The following is a 13,684-nucleotide window of genomic DNA, read 5'->3' on the forward strand; positions in this document are numbered from 1 at the left end:
ATGCACTGTAAAAGTTTGATTTCTGACAGACTATATCATCTTTTAAAATGTCATGTTAACCTTTAAGTCTGAAAGAAAATGTACCAGTTTGATTTTTCCTTTTCGGACTAACCTCTATATAACGTGATTGTAACTTGGCTTCGTCCATCCTATATACATGCAATATATACAAAAGATAAAACACACAAAAACATATTTTTCTCTCTTGTCTACTGTTCTTCCTTTACTAGCATACAGATGTTAGAGAGGGAGCGAAGAGAGCAAGTGTTGACATACAGAAAGGAAACTGTGATAGGAGGAAAGGAAAGTAAGAATCACGCTCTTCTGCTCATGCCACAAATCGTTTCCTCTTTTCAACATTTCCAAGTTCTCATTCCCCTTCTTTATTTCCCTTTAAAATACACAATGAGGAGCTGCTGATTAATTGGCAATTAACGTCTAATGAGCTACAGCTGTGCGCAATTACCAATCAGCACATTCCTAACAATGCATCCCACAATGCACCACTTCGGTCTTTTCACATAGCTTTAAATGAAGTTAACTTTTTTTCAAGAAAACTGTCAATCAATTCATATAAACACTGTTAACTCATTAGGAATCATTATGAGCTGATTAGTAACAACAGCATGGCCAATACACTGCCAAGTTTTAGAAGTAACAACTACATTTACTTCACGTTTACTTTAATACTTCTATTTAGCAAGGGCACATTAAACTGATCAAATTATGACTTGTAAATTATTTTAAAAATCTATTTGAACTAAATACTGTTCTTTTGAAATTTCTATTCATCAAAGATAACTGATAAAAAAAGAAATTAATCAGGGTTTCCACTATATACAGTGAGGAAAATAAGTATTTGAACACCCTGCTATTTTGCAAGTTCTCCCACTTAGAAATCATGGAGGGGTCTGAAATTGTCATCGTAGGTGCATGTCCACTGTGAGAGACATAATCTAAAAAAAAAAATCCAGAAATCACAATGTATGATTTTTTAACCATTTATTTGTATGATACAGCTGCAAATAAGTATTTGAACACCTGAGAAAATCAATGTTAATATTTGGTACAGTAGCCTTTGTTTGCAATTACAGAGGTCAAACGCTTTCCTGTAGTTTTTCACCAGGTTTGCACACACTGCAGGAGGGATTTTGGCCCACCTCCACACAGATCTTCTCTAGATCAGTCAGGTTTCTGGCCTGTCGCTGAGAAACACGGAGTTTGAGCTCCTCCAAAGATTCTCTATTGGGTTTAGGTCTGAGACTGGCTAGGCCACGCCAGAACCTTGATATGCTTCTTACAGAGCCACTCCTTGGTTATCCTGGCTGTGTGCTTCGGGTCATTGTCATGTTGGAAGACCCAGCCTCGACCCATCTTCAATGCTCTAACTGAGGAAGGAGGTTGTTCCCCAAAATCTCGCAATACATGGCCCCGGTCATCCTCTCCTTAATACAGTGCAGTCGCCTGTCCCATGTGCAGAAAAACACCCCAAAGATGATGCTACCACCCCATGCTTCACAGTAGGGATGGTGTTCTTGGATGGTACTCATCATTCTTCTTCCTCCAAACACGTTTAGTGGAATTATGACCAAAAGTTCTATTTTGGTCTCATCTGACCACATGACTTTCTCCCATGACTCCTCTGGATCATCCAAATGGTCATTGGCAAACTTAAGTCGGGCCTGGACATGTGCTGGTTTAAGCAGGGGAACCTTCCGTGCCATGCATGATTTCAAACCATGATGTCTTAGTGTATTACCAACAGTAACCTTGGAAACGGTGGTCCCAGCTCTTTTCAGGTCATTGACCAGCTCCTCCCGTGTAGTTCTGGGCTGATTTCTCACCTTTCTTAGGATCATTGAGACCCCACGAGGTGAGATCTTGCATGGAGCCCCAGTCCGAGAGATTGACAGTCATGTTTAGCTTCTTCCATTTTCTAATGATTGCTCCAACAGTGGACCTTTTTTCACCAAGCTGCTTGGCAATTTCCCCGTAGCCCTTTCCAGCCTTGTGGAGGTGTACAATTTTGTCTCTAGTGTCTTTGGACAGCTCTTTGGTCTTGGCCATGTTAGTAGTTGGATTCTTACTGATTGTATGGGGTGGACAGGTGTCTTTATGCAGCTAACGACCTCAAACAGGTGCATCTAATTTAGGATAATAAATGGAGTGGAGGTGGACATTTTAAAGGCAGACTAACAGATCTTTGAGGGTCAGAATTCTAGCTGATAGACAGGTGTTCAAATACTTATTTGCAGCTGTATCATACAAATAAATAGTTAAAAATCATACATTGTGATTTCTGGATTTTTTTTAGATTATGTCTCTCACAGTGGACATGCACCTCGATGACAATTTCAGACCCTCCATGATTTCTAAGTAGGAGAACTTGCAAAATAGCAGGGTGTTCAAATACTTATTTTCCTCACTGTATTAAGCAGCAATTAAGAATTGTTTCTTGAGCACCAAAACAACGTATTAGAATGATTTAACAGAGTAATAGATGTTGAAAATTCAGCTTTACCACCACAGGAAGAAATGGAATTTTAATGTGTTAATTTAATTTATTTTAATATTTTTTATTAAAATTGAAAATATTCATTTCAAATTGAAATACTATTTTTTGATCAAATAAATGCACCTAAACTATTTTTCAAATACATAAAATCTTAAAACTTTTGAAAGACAGTACAAATATACATAAAGACTGTTTTCATTAAGACTTAAAAAATAATTTGTCTTTTTAAAATGTCATGTAAACACTTTTGTCTGATTGAAATCATACCGGTCAAATTTGCCCAGAATGTATTCACGTCAATGCAACAGCTATAATCTAGGTGTTTTTATCCTTTCTTTGAAACACAAAAGGTAACATGCAATTATTCCATTATTCAATAACATAACACACAACAATAATTTGAACCATCTACCTTATTCCAAACTAAGTGTCTGTATGTGAGCTCCACAAAGATTTGAAATGCCTGTATGTGTGTGAGAGACAGTCATGTGACTCTCACACTGCCTTTTTCATTAAAAACTGATACCTCAACCCATCTGTTCAAAATGCAGACCAGGGAGAAAACTCTATTATCACTTTCTCTCATCCATTCTTGCTTTTGTCTAATTCTCTCTCTCTTCTCCATGAGAAATCGTTTCCTCTGAGGATGTAAATTAGTATTTGTGTTGTCTGTCTGGCATCGGCATGAAATTATCGGTCCATTTCCACCTCCATCTGACTGTCAACCATCGCAAGAGTGCATCAATAATCTATTAATGCGCGCCAGCAAAATGCACAGACACTGAGAGACACGCACACACATTCCCACTGTGAATGTGAGGTGAAGGTTAAGTGCTATTCAGTGTGCTAGTTTGCCACAGTCAGCCGGTCCTGATGAACATACACACACCTTCAGCACTGATGGCATGTGTGTGTCAGTGCACCCTTAACTTATACACATGACTACAAAAACACAGTCATTTCTAACTGCACTCTGCACCTGTTTACATCTGACATTAACATCCATATCCATTCACAAATGGTCAATTGAGACGTGCAGATTTCATTGAGAGGGTCTCAGATTTGAGTTTATGTACATAGGTTAGTTTGTCAGTTGTTCTGTTAATGAAATGTGTATGAATGTTTCCAAATGTTTTAATCAAATGGTTGCTTTCTTCAAAAGACGTGTTGCTGAAAAAGTGTAAAACTTTTGTTTTTGTGCATAATTGCATGTTAAAACAAGTAGCCAGTCCTTTGAACTCCAAATGTAGTTTGCATGATTAAATTTCCAATAAATTTATCACTCAGAAGGTTTGTGGCCAGTAAGTAAAAGTAAAATCAATACCCTTATTCAGCAAGGATGCATTAAAATTAGAGATGTTCCGATACCCTTTTTCCCTTCCCGATACCTAGGCTCAGGGTATCGGCTGATACCGAGTACTGATCCGATACCCGGGTGTGTATCTGGTTATACAGCTGTATGTACTACTAGCCCTGTATGAACTGATACAATTATTTTATGGTGTGCTTCACCATATATATATATATATTGTGACGGATCGGTGGCCCTCCCCCTCATCATCATCACCACCCCGTCCCTTATTCGCCGCCCTTCACCAGGCTCCCGACTGGAGTGGGTGGATGAGAGGAGGGGCGTGGGATCAACGCGGGCTGGCGGCGTGTGATGAGGCACAGCCGTATTACGGCCGTCGGGCCAGGATGTCGGGCCGTACAAGTCCTGCCAAAGGCCGTGGACGACGTGTAAGAGCCGCCGCTGTGATGAAGTCGCCGCCCTCGCGCCCCGGACCCGAGTGGGAGCGCGTGCGGCCGCCGGACTCCGCCCCTTCCCTGGACCCTTCCCCTCCTGGAACACTGCCCTCCTGCACAAGCCCCGCAGCACAACGAGGACACCAGATCCCCCCGTTTATTTTGGACACTTCTTCCCCTGGACACTTTATTTTAGTAATTGCGTTTAATAAAAGCCTCTCCGAGGCCTGACGCCACACCCACTGTGTCTGTCGTTGGCTCCTCCCGTCACAATATATATATATATATATATATATAGTCTGGCAAGTAAACAAAAATATATATGTACTATATAATGTTTGGAAAATGGCACAGCTTTTTAAATATCTATAATATATAAATATATTATGATAATCAAGTATTATGTAATGATAGAACTTTAGTAATTAGAATTAAAACCATGTATGAATGCATATTAGTCATTTTAACTGAACTTAGGACTGGAGGTGGTGCTTTTTTGGTCATTCAGTGTTTCTGTAAAAAATGGGGGGAAAAAAACTAATCATAAGATAGTAATCATACTATGAATTCTACTAAGAACAATATAAAACGCACTAAGGATTAACGAGCTGCTGGATTCATGAATATTAATCACGTTGTCTGCATTGGCTCGAACTGATTTGCTGAAAATCAAAACAGGGACGATAATAGGTGAGTGCCAGCCAATGAGATTGTCGTTTGCGCATTAGCTCCGCCTACTACCGGAGAAACTGGAAGTTCTTAAAGGGATACTCCACCCCAAAACAAAAATTGTGTCATTAATCACTTACCCCCATGTTGTTCCAAACCCGTAAAAGCTTTGTTCGTCTTCGGAACACAATTTAAGATATTTTAGTTGAAAACTGGGAGGCTTGTGACTGTCCCATTGACTGCCAAGTAAATTACACTGTCAAGGCCCAGAAAAGTATGAAAGACATCGTCAGAATACTCCATCTGCTATCAGCGGTTCAACCGTAACGTTATGAAGCGACGAGAATGAAGCGTACGCATTTTGTGTGCAGTGATACTCTCCAAAATGGCGCTACGGTGCCGAATTGTTGAATAAAGTCGTTATTTTTGTTTTATTTCCGTACAAAAAGTATTTTTGTAGCTTCATAACGTTACGGTTGAACCGCTGATGGCAGATGGACTATTCTGACGATATCTTTTATACTTTTCCGGACCTTGACCTTGATACTAGTATCGAAATCGGAACAACCCTAATTAAAATGATCAAAAGTCATTTATAATGTAACAAAAATATTTATTTTTTAAACAAATTTCAACTTTATATTCAAAGGATTTTGATCAAATCTATCATGGTTTCCACAGAAATCTTAAGCGCACAACTGTTTTAACATTGATAATATTAAGAAATGATTATCCTGAACATGAAACACTGAAGGTTAGAGTAATGGCTGCTAAAAATTCAACACTGCCATCACAGGAATAAATTTCACTTTATAATATATAAAATTAGGAAGCATATTATAATAATCAAAATAATAATACTACTTATAACATTACTGTTTTATTGTATGTTGAGAAGTCTCTGATACACATGAAAAAAGTACCAAACTCAGTAGTGTACCTGTATTTACTGCTTTGCACTTATGATCACTAGACAGATGTTAGCACCAGGTGCAAATGGGCTTACTTTTTTTCCATAGCTAAACTCACAACTAAACATGTTATCTTCTACACACAAAAGCAATAACACCTACAGCAACTATGATCATACAGTGAAACTAAACTTTTCCGTTCTCTTCCGACTGAACTCGTTACTTTTTCCCCAATCTGTAATAGAGAAAAAATAAGAGTGAAAAGAAAGAGAACAAGAAACATACAGTTTATTTGTAACCCTGAAAAACAGGAGCCAAAGTGCTTCCTGTTTAGACTAGTGGGAGTAAAAAGGGGGCAGGGCTGGCATCATGTTATTATGACATCACGGTACACCAATCCCAAGATTACAGCATTAAAACAATACAGAGCAACAAACTGTAGCATAACCAAATCTGCTATTTCTCAACTCAAACTAACTTCTGTTTATACAAGAAACAGATGGATGGAAAGAAAGAGAAAAACAGAGAGCCACGTGAGTTTTGTTGGGTTTGCAGTTTAGTTCTGGACATGTTCAGAGGGAGAATCGGAATTTGGAATTCGCCTGCTCTGTTTTCCAACCCCCCTCCGCCTGGAGCTTAAAGAATGTACCTCCACACAGCTGGCCAAACACACGCTCTCATATGGGAATAAAACACATGCATGGAAACACACCTTATCCATACATTAAAATCAAACGCATACTAGGAGACGACTTGCATGCACACTTGCACACAAAGACACATGCATGCATATTTTAGCAAGTGTGTTGCAAAGTAAAAAAATTTTCATATAATTTGCATACTGTAGTGCAAGAAAGGCTCCTTGGGAATATCCCCCATTTGGTTCTGCAGGGAGATGGTTTGCTCTGCCATGTGGAATGTGCAGCAGAGGCAGCCTGCATTTCATGACAGGGTGGAGCGATCCACAGCGGGGGGAGGTTTTCCAGCAGGGGGTGCAGGCGGAGGTGAGCGGGTTTATGGGATATTTTTAGTAATACCACTTCTTCTGGCAACACAGGCAATGCAAAGCTATAAGCAGTGGTAGGAATCATATACACGCTCAAACACAATCATGTCTACTGTCTAGTTCACGTGGACCATGAGATAAACAGGCTCAGGAATAAACATTAACAGGAACTTCAGCAGACCACCAGAAACCATGACGACAGCTCACAAATCCACACACATACTTCTGTATCGCACAAGACTGGCCTGCAGAAACACAGACACATGTTTTGCACAAGACATTTACACACCTACTTAACCAGATGTGCAAACACAAATGCATGCACATGCACACAGCCCGTAGTGAAACTTCCAAGACTTTGTTTCTGAGGATGTTTCTGTCACACAGTTTAACCCAAGGGTTTCAAACTCAAGTTACCTGGGGGCTACTAGGGACCGGTTGAACAGCAAATGCTACTTTAGCAGCAATGAATTTTAAGTTATTTAAATGGTAAGTCTGGGGTTGGTAAGATTTTGTAATGCTTTTCAAACAAATCTCTTATGCTCACCAAGGCTGCAGTAAAAAAGTAATATTGTGAAATATTTTAGTGCTGGGCAATGATTAATCGCGATAAAAAGTTTTTGTGTACATAATATATGTGTGTGTACTGTGTTATTTATTATGTATATATAAATACACACACATGCATGTATATATTTAAGAAAAATGTTGTTTATATATTAAATATATTTAATATATAAACATAATATATTTTTCTTAAATATATACATGCATATACACACACACACACACACACACACACACACGTAAATATTTTCAAAATACATACTGTATGTATGTGTCTTTATATATACATAATAAATATACACAGTACACAAACTTTTCTTTTGGATGTGATTAATCATTGCCCAGCACTAATATTTAAGCACTAATACTAATAATAAGTTTTAAATAGCTGTTTTCTATTGTAATATGCCAATTTGGTGCTTTTCTTATTATTATCGATGTTTAAAACAGTTGTGCTGCTTACTATTTTTGTGGAAGCTGTGGCATTTATTTGAAATAGAAACCTTTTGTAACATTATAACTGTTTTTACTTTCACTCTTGATCAATTATGCATCCATGTGGAATAAAAGTATTAATTTCATTAAAAAAAAAATTATCTTACCCCAAAACCTTGAACAGTTGTGTAATAACTGAATTTCTATCTTGCATCTACAAGATAGGCTACTGTTTGACAATCCGGAGAACTACAGGTTAACAGTAAAGGTGAAAAATAAATCCATTTGCAGGGTCGAATTTCAGGATAAACTAACATTTGTGGGCTGGTAGTTTAAAACTGCTGGTTTATGGTCACGTTTAAACTTAGAATAAGTTTATTTGTGCTTGAAATGAGGCATTAAGATCAGATTTAATGTCTCAATCAATGTGAACACAAATGCTACTAGCTATGAAGGCTTGTCACATTAGTGTAAACCTTTCAAGCATTCATGCTAACTATTATCATGGTGGAACAACAGTTTGAAGAAATCTTGCTAAGAAATCAAAACAAAACATGTTTATAGTTAGCAGCCTAAATAAAAACACAACTGGAACAGGGTGAAAATTAATATCGCCATCAGTGAATGCACACACCACATCTAAGATAGTCCCAACTGAATGTATGTTTATCTACATATGTGCCTCCATCCCCACGGCTCCCTGTTTTACTGTGGCAAAGATCACACACACACATTTATTTTGACCTCACATGGACCGAAAAACAGGAAGAACAAAAAAAAAAAAGTCCCTGGAAAATCTGCTCCACATTTCCACCACACATCTCAACCCACCGGGATCCTGAACATCAAAGTCTGTGTGTGTGGGTGAGCTCGGGCTCGTGCACCCAGATGCATATTTACTCAGCAAACACCCCGGTTCGGTTGCTAGGACACCTGCTCAGGACACGTGCTGAAGCATGACAGGGCCGGATGAACTTAGACCTTTATGAAGATGACCATTTTGACCCTGCAGTAGCATGGCTTTTTATGTGGCCAACTCTCCCATCTGATCTTTCATTTTTCCCCTCTTCCCCTGATCCACAGCTTGCAGAGATAGTTTAAAAATATGTGTATGTGTGTGTAGGATGGAGCAAGTGTGTGTGAATGTAAATACTTAAAATTCACATGTGAACAGGTGTGCATGTGGTTTTGAAATACAAAATAATGCAATTAAGATAATTTCACATTAAATATGAATACATCTGCCCTTTTTCTCTATGTACTATGTGTATGTGACAAATAATAGACTTCACACACACTTTTATTGCTTGTACAGTATGTGTGTGTGTGACCTTGGCCAGTTTACACCTAGCATTAACATCCGTCTCATGTGATCCGGTCACAAGTGGTAAACGGAGACACGCTGCTGTTTACACCTGGTAGTAACATGCATCTAAAATGCATGTCTCCTGTGACCAACTGTCACAATTTTCGAGCAGGCGGGTCTCTGCTTTCATGATTATATGCGCAACTCACTATATCAGTTAATGTTAATGCAATGAGGCTCATTGTTTTGAACCCTGTTTACACCTGTGTTTAACACTGACCACTTGTGATTGAGTCAAACCAGAAGAATACTAGGTTTAAACAGAGGATTTAAGCAGGTCGATTAATGAATGCTGAGTGGTGAAAACAGACTGATGCCATGCTGCTTTGTTTACACATACACTACCCTTCAAATATTTGTGTGCAGTAAGATGTTTTTGAAGGAAGTCTCTTAAGCTTTCCTGTAGCTCAAATAGTAGAGCATGGCGCTAGCAACGCCAGGATCATGGGTTCGATTCCCAGGGAAAGCAAGAGCTGGTAAAAACTGTAACTTGAATGCAATGTAAGTCGCTTTGGATAAAAGCGTCTGCTAAATGCATAAATGTAAATGTAAGCTCACCAAGGCTATATTTATTTGATTAAAAATACAGTAAAAACAGTAATATTTTGAAATATTATTACAATTTAAAATAACTGTTTTCTATTTTAATATATCAAATTTATTCCTGTGATGGAAAGCAGCATTACTCCAGTCAGAAATCATTCTAATATGCTGATTTGGTGGTCAAAAAACATTTCTTCTTATTATTGATGCTGAAAACAGTTGTGCTTCTTAATATTTCTAGGAAGACTGTGATAAAATAATTTCCCAACCACAAACCTTTGAAAAATAGTTCACACACAAACTCTTCTTTGCTCAAACACTGTTTCGTTCCATGACAGGTCCATGACACAGCAACCATACAAAATGTTCATCTCACACTTCAGTTTAAAAAGCCTCAAGTCTGAAAGCAGGGTCTGAATGTGTGCCCAGAAAGCCCACAGACCTAATAAACTACTGTCAGATCTGTCCTACAGACCCTAAGTGCTCACTATCAGCTGAGTCAGCAACAGACAGCTCACGCTTAGACAAAACACACACACACACACACACACAGAGGTGCACAGGCACGTGCATCTGGATTCTCTTAGCTCACATACAAAAGAGTTAGTATGTGAACCACTCTGAATGTGCCATTTGTGTGTGTGTTGGGATGTTCGGTCAGTGCTTTGATAGCTGCTGGATGTTGGAAAAGGAAAGGCAACAAGTCCAAAAAGAATGAGGGACAGGAAAAAAAGAGAGAGGAAGGGAAAAAGGGTCAAACACACAAACACAAACCACATGCAGCTGGTTTGTACACGCCTCGGCACGTGAGTCTTGCAGACTTTCCTCACGGGTTCAGGGAGTTTTTGTGTGCACGGATGCATATATATATATGGCTGCTGTTTACAAATGTGCGCAAGATTGTGTGTTCAACTGCCTCACTTCTGTCTTCACTGCACACACACTGGTTTTAGCCCACAGAAAGAGAATGAGACACCTTTTGGGTTCAAAGGCCTGCCAAAAAATATAAAAATAGAGCGGAAGATAAACACACACACACAAACACACTGACCAGAGACTGAGTCACTTTAGGCCACATCCATCAAACTACTGAAAAACACTGCCGTGTCTCTGTCGCAGCCCACCTATTGGATAGAGACATGTGTGTCCCTCCCACTGTGGGCACCTATGGTTGAGGGGGCGTCGACCTGTCTGGTCCCCACCCCCATCCTGCTCCTGTCTGACTCCAGGGAGAGAATGTGAGAGAGACAGGCAGGCTCTGAAGTTTTGGAAGTTTCTCTTTCCTTGGCTTTTATCTTGGATTTCAAACCCCCTTTCTGTTATTTCTGTCACTCACACACTCACTAAATGGTCACAGTGTACAAAATCTACTAAAAGGGACAGTTCATGCATAAAAGAAAACCGTATCAATTTACTCACCCTCATGTCACTCCAAACCCGAATCAATTTCTTTCTTCTGTGGAACATAAAAAAGGGAAAACTTCATGAATATCCATGGATGTAGTACTTCGTGACTCACTTTAATGCTTAAAAAAGCACCCAAAAGAGCTCATGCAGCATTTTCCAAATGCCCTGATCAGTAAAAGTGTGGTAGCTGCCAGTGCGCTTCTGTGTATGTTTGCAAGTTCACATATTCACACAAGAACTTCAGAAATTTTCCACACTAGACCCAGAAGTGCAGCAACATTCACAATAGTGAATCTAACAAATAAAGATGACTACATTACATTTCCCAGATGCTTTTATTATTACATTATGCTTTTTACATTGCATTCAAGGTATAAGTCTTCATGCATTGGAAGCCATAACCTTGGCATTTCAGCGCCATGCTGTACTGTTTGAATACATGAATGCCACTTGATAAAAGCAATGAAGTGTACATATACTTTTCTTCACTGCAGTGAATGGTGCAGGTGTGAATAGTCAAATGCACTTCATGGTGAAAATGCTTGTCTTGGCAGGGTAATAATGTAAACAGTTGGCTTGACTTGAATGGGAATAAAAAAAAGAGAAATCTCTTCATTTATCACTTAGCTTGAATGATTACTTGAAAAATTAATACTAGATTGAACCTATGGTAAAACTTATATTTGAGATATATTATACATAAAAATCCATCAATGCAAGAAGTATGTTTAATAGCCTGCAAGTTTTTGCTAGTCATATTGAGATATCCAACTACTGAAATTGTGGTATTGTGACAACACTATCCCTTATTTGTGGAAAAGTACTGCAGTACATGGCTTACTGTCTTATTTCAAAACACACACAGAACTGCAGATGCTGTGTAGTAAAAGTCATCATGTTACATGCAGATAAAGCATGAGTGTTTTCTAAATACGTGTTGAGTGAGAGAGGAGGGATGGTGACTGCAGGAATCTGTGTGTAGTTTTGTGATGTTGTGTTGAATGCAGATGGGGGTTTCACTGCCATGGGGGAAGGGAGAACGTCTGGACGCAGAGGTCATGAGGGTTCAGGGTGTCTTAAAAGTTTTTGTATGCAGACAGACAGACACACACACACACACACACACACACACACACACACACAATTTTCACACTCACTCAGACGTGTAAGGTCATGTTACTGCCCCGATTTCGCTATGCATATAAACGCCTTTACCACAGTTCTGCTGACTTACTCAATGTGATGACATCAAAATATCACATAAATGAGGGTTTCTTGCATTGTCAGGTTTTTATAATGAGCTGATTTTTGATAGCTAACAGCATTGTGTTGTACATGTAAACAATGATCCCACAATGATTTTTAAGATGACAGAATGAGTCTGCTTGCATACACTACTGTTTAAAAGTTCGGTCGGTAAGTTATTTTAACGCTATTAAAAGAATTTGACCAAAATACAGCAAAAACAGTAATATTGTGAAATATTTTTGCAATTTAAAATAACTGTTTTCTATTTGGATATACATTTTAAAATGTAATTTATTCCTGTTTTGGCAAAGCTGGATTTTCAGAAGTCATTAACTGTCACACGATCCTTCAGAAAACATTCTAAACTGCTGATTTGGTGCTTAAAGGCCCGTTCACACCAGGAACGATAACTATAAAGATAACGATAAAGATATAGTTGTAAAAATCTTTCTCAATATTAAAGAATAGCAGAATCCACACAACAACTATAACGATAAAGGCACAGAGAAATGATGTCGTTGTAATCACTTTCAGAATGATTTTTGTCCAGCTGATGAACGATAAAAACATTGACACCCAATCAGAATCAATCCTGCTATAACAAGCTCGAGAATGTAACGCAGCAGACGCATGTGAGCTTAGAATAAACAGACGATATTGTCCGCTGGTGTGGACGCTAATATCGTTATCTTTATACTTCTCATTCTTGGTGCGAATGGGGTTTAAGAAGATTTCTTATATTAATGTTGAAATCAGTTGTGCTGCTGAATAGAACATTTTTTAAAAAAGCATTTAAACAAAACATAATTTAAAACCAAAATCTTTTGTAACATTATAAATGTCTTTACAGCCACTTATGATAAATTGAATGCATCCTTGCTCAATAAAAGTATTACTTTCTTTCTTTAAAAAAACTACTTACTCCAAACTTTTGAACACTACTGCACACGGGAACAAAGGGAACATAAACTGTTGAAATGTTTCAAATAGTGCAGTGCAGATGTATATACACATATAAACACAGAAGAATTTTTCTGGGAACATTTCTTGCGATGAGTCTCCATAAATACGTCTTTTTGTATAGGCTCATATGTGTGTTTGTTACAAATGTGTACTCGTGTATCTGTGGTTTGGACTCGTTATAGCTAATGATCCATGAGTGAGAAGAACCTAATTAAAACACTATGGAGGACCACACATGACCAGAACCACCCTAAGCTCCCCAGACGGCACTTCCCTCTCTCTCTCTCTCTCTGGAGCTCGCCGTGGGT

General features: G+C 38.5%; 1 protein-coding gene across 4 annotated transcripts in view; it reads right to left on the bottom strand.

Annotated features, from left to right (window-relative positions):
• Positions 1-13,684, bottom strand: part of kdm6ba (lysine (K)-specific demethylase 6B, a) — a 92,487-nt gene that overhangs the window by 44,174 nt on the left and 34,629 nt on the right. For 3 of the 4 annotated variants that reach the window (XM_058781333.1, XM_058781335.1, XM_058781334.1), the window contains one exon: positions 11,178-11,214. The exons of the other annotated variant lie outside the window; for it this stretch is intronic. The gene's annotated coding sequence lies outside the window, so the exon portion shown is untranslated. The remainder of the gene's footprint in view (positions 1-11,177; positions 11,215-13,684) is intronic. 4 annotated transcript variants of the gene reach the window in all.

This window comes from Onychostoma macrolepis, chromosome 07, assembly GCF_012432095.1.
Source record: "Onychostoma macrolepis isolate SWU-2019 chromosome 07, ASM1243209v1, whole genome shotgun sequence".
NCBI lineage: Eukaryota > Metazoa > Chordata > Actinopteri > Cypriniformes > Cyprinidae > Onychostoma > Onychostoma macrolepis.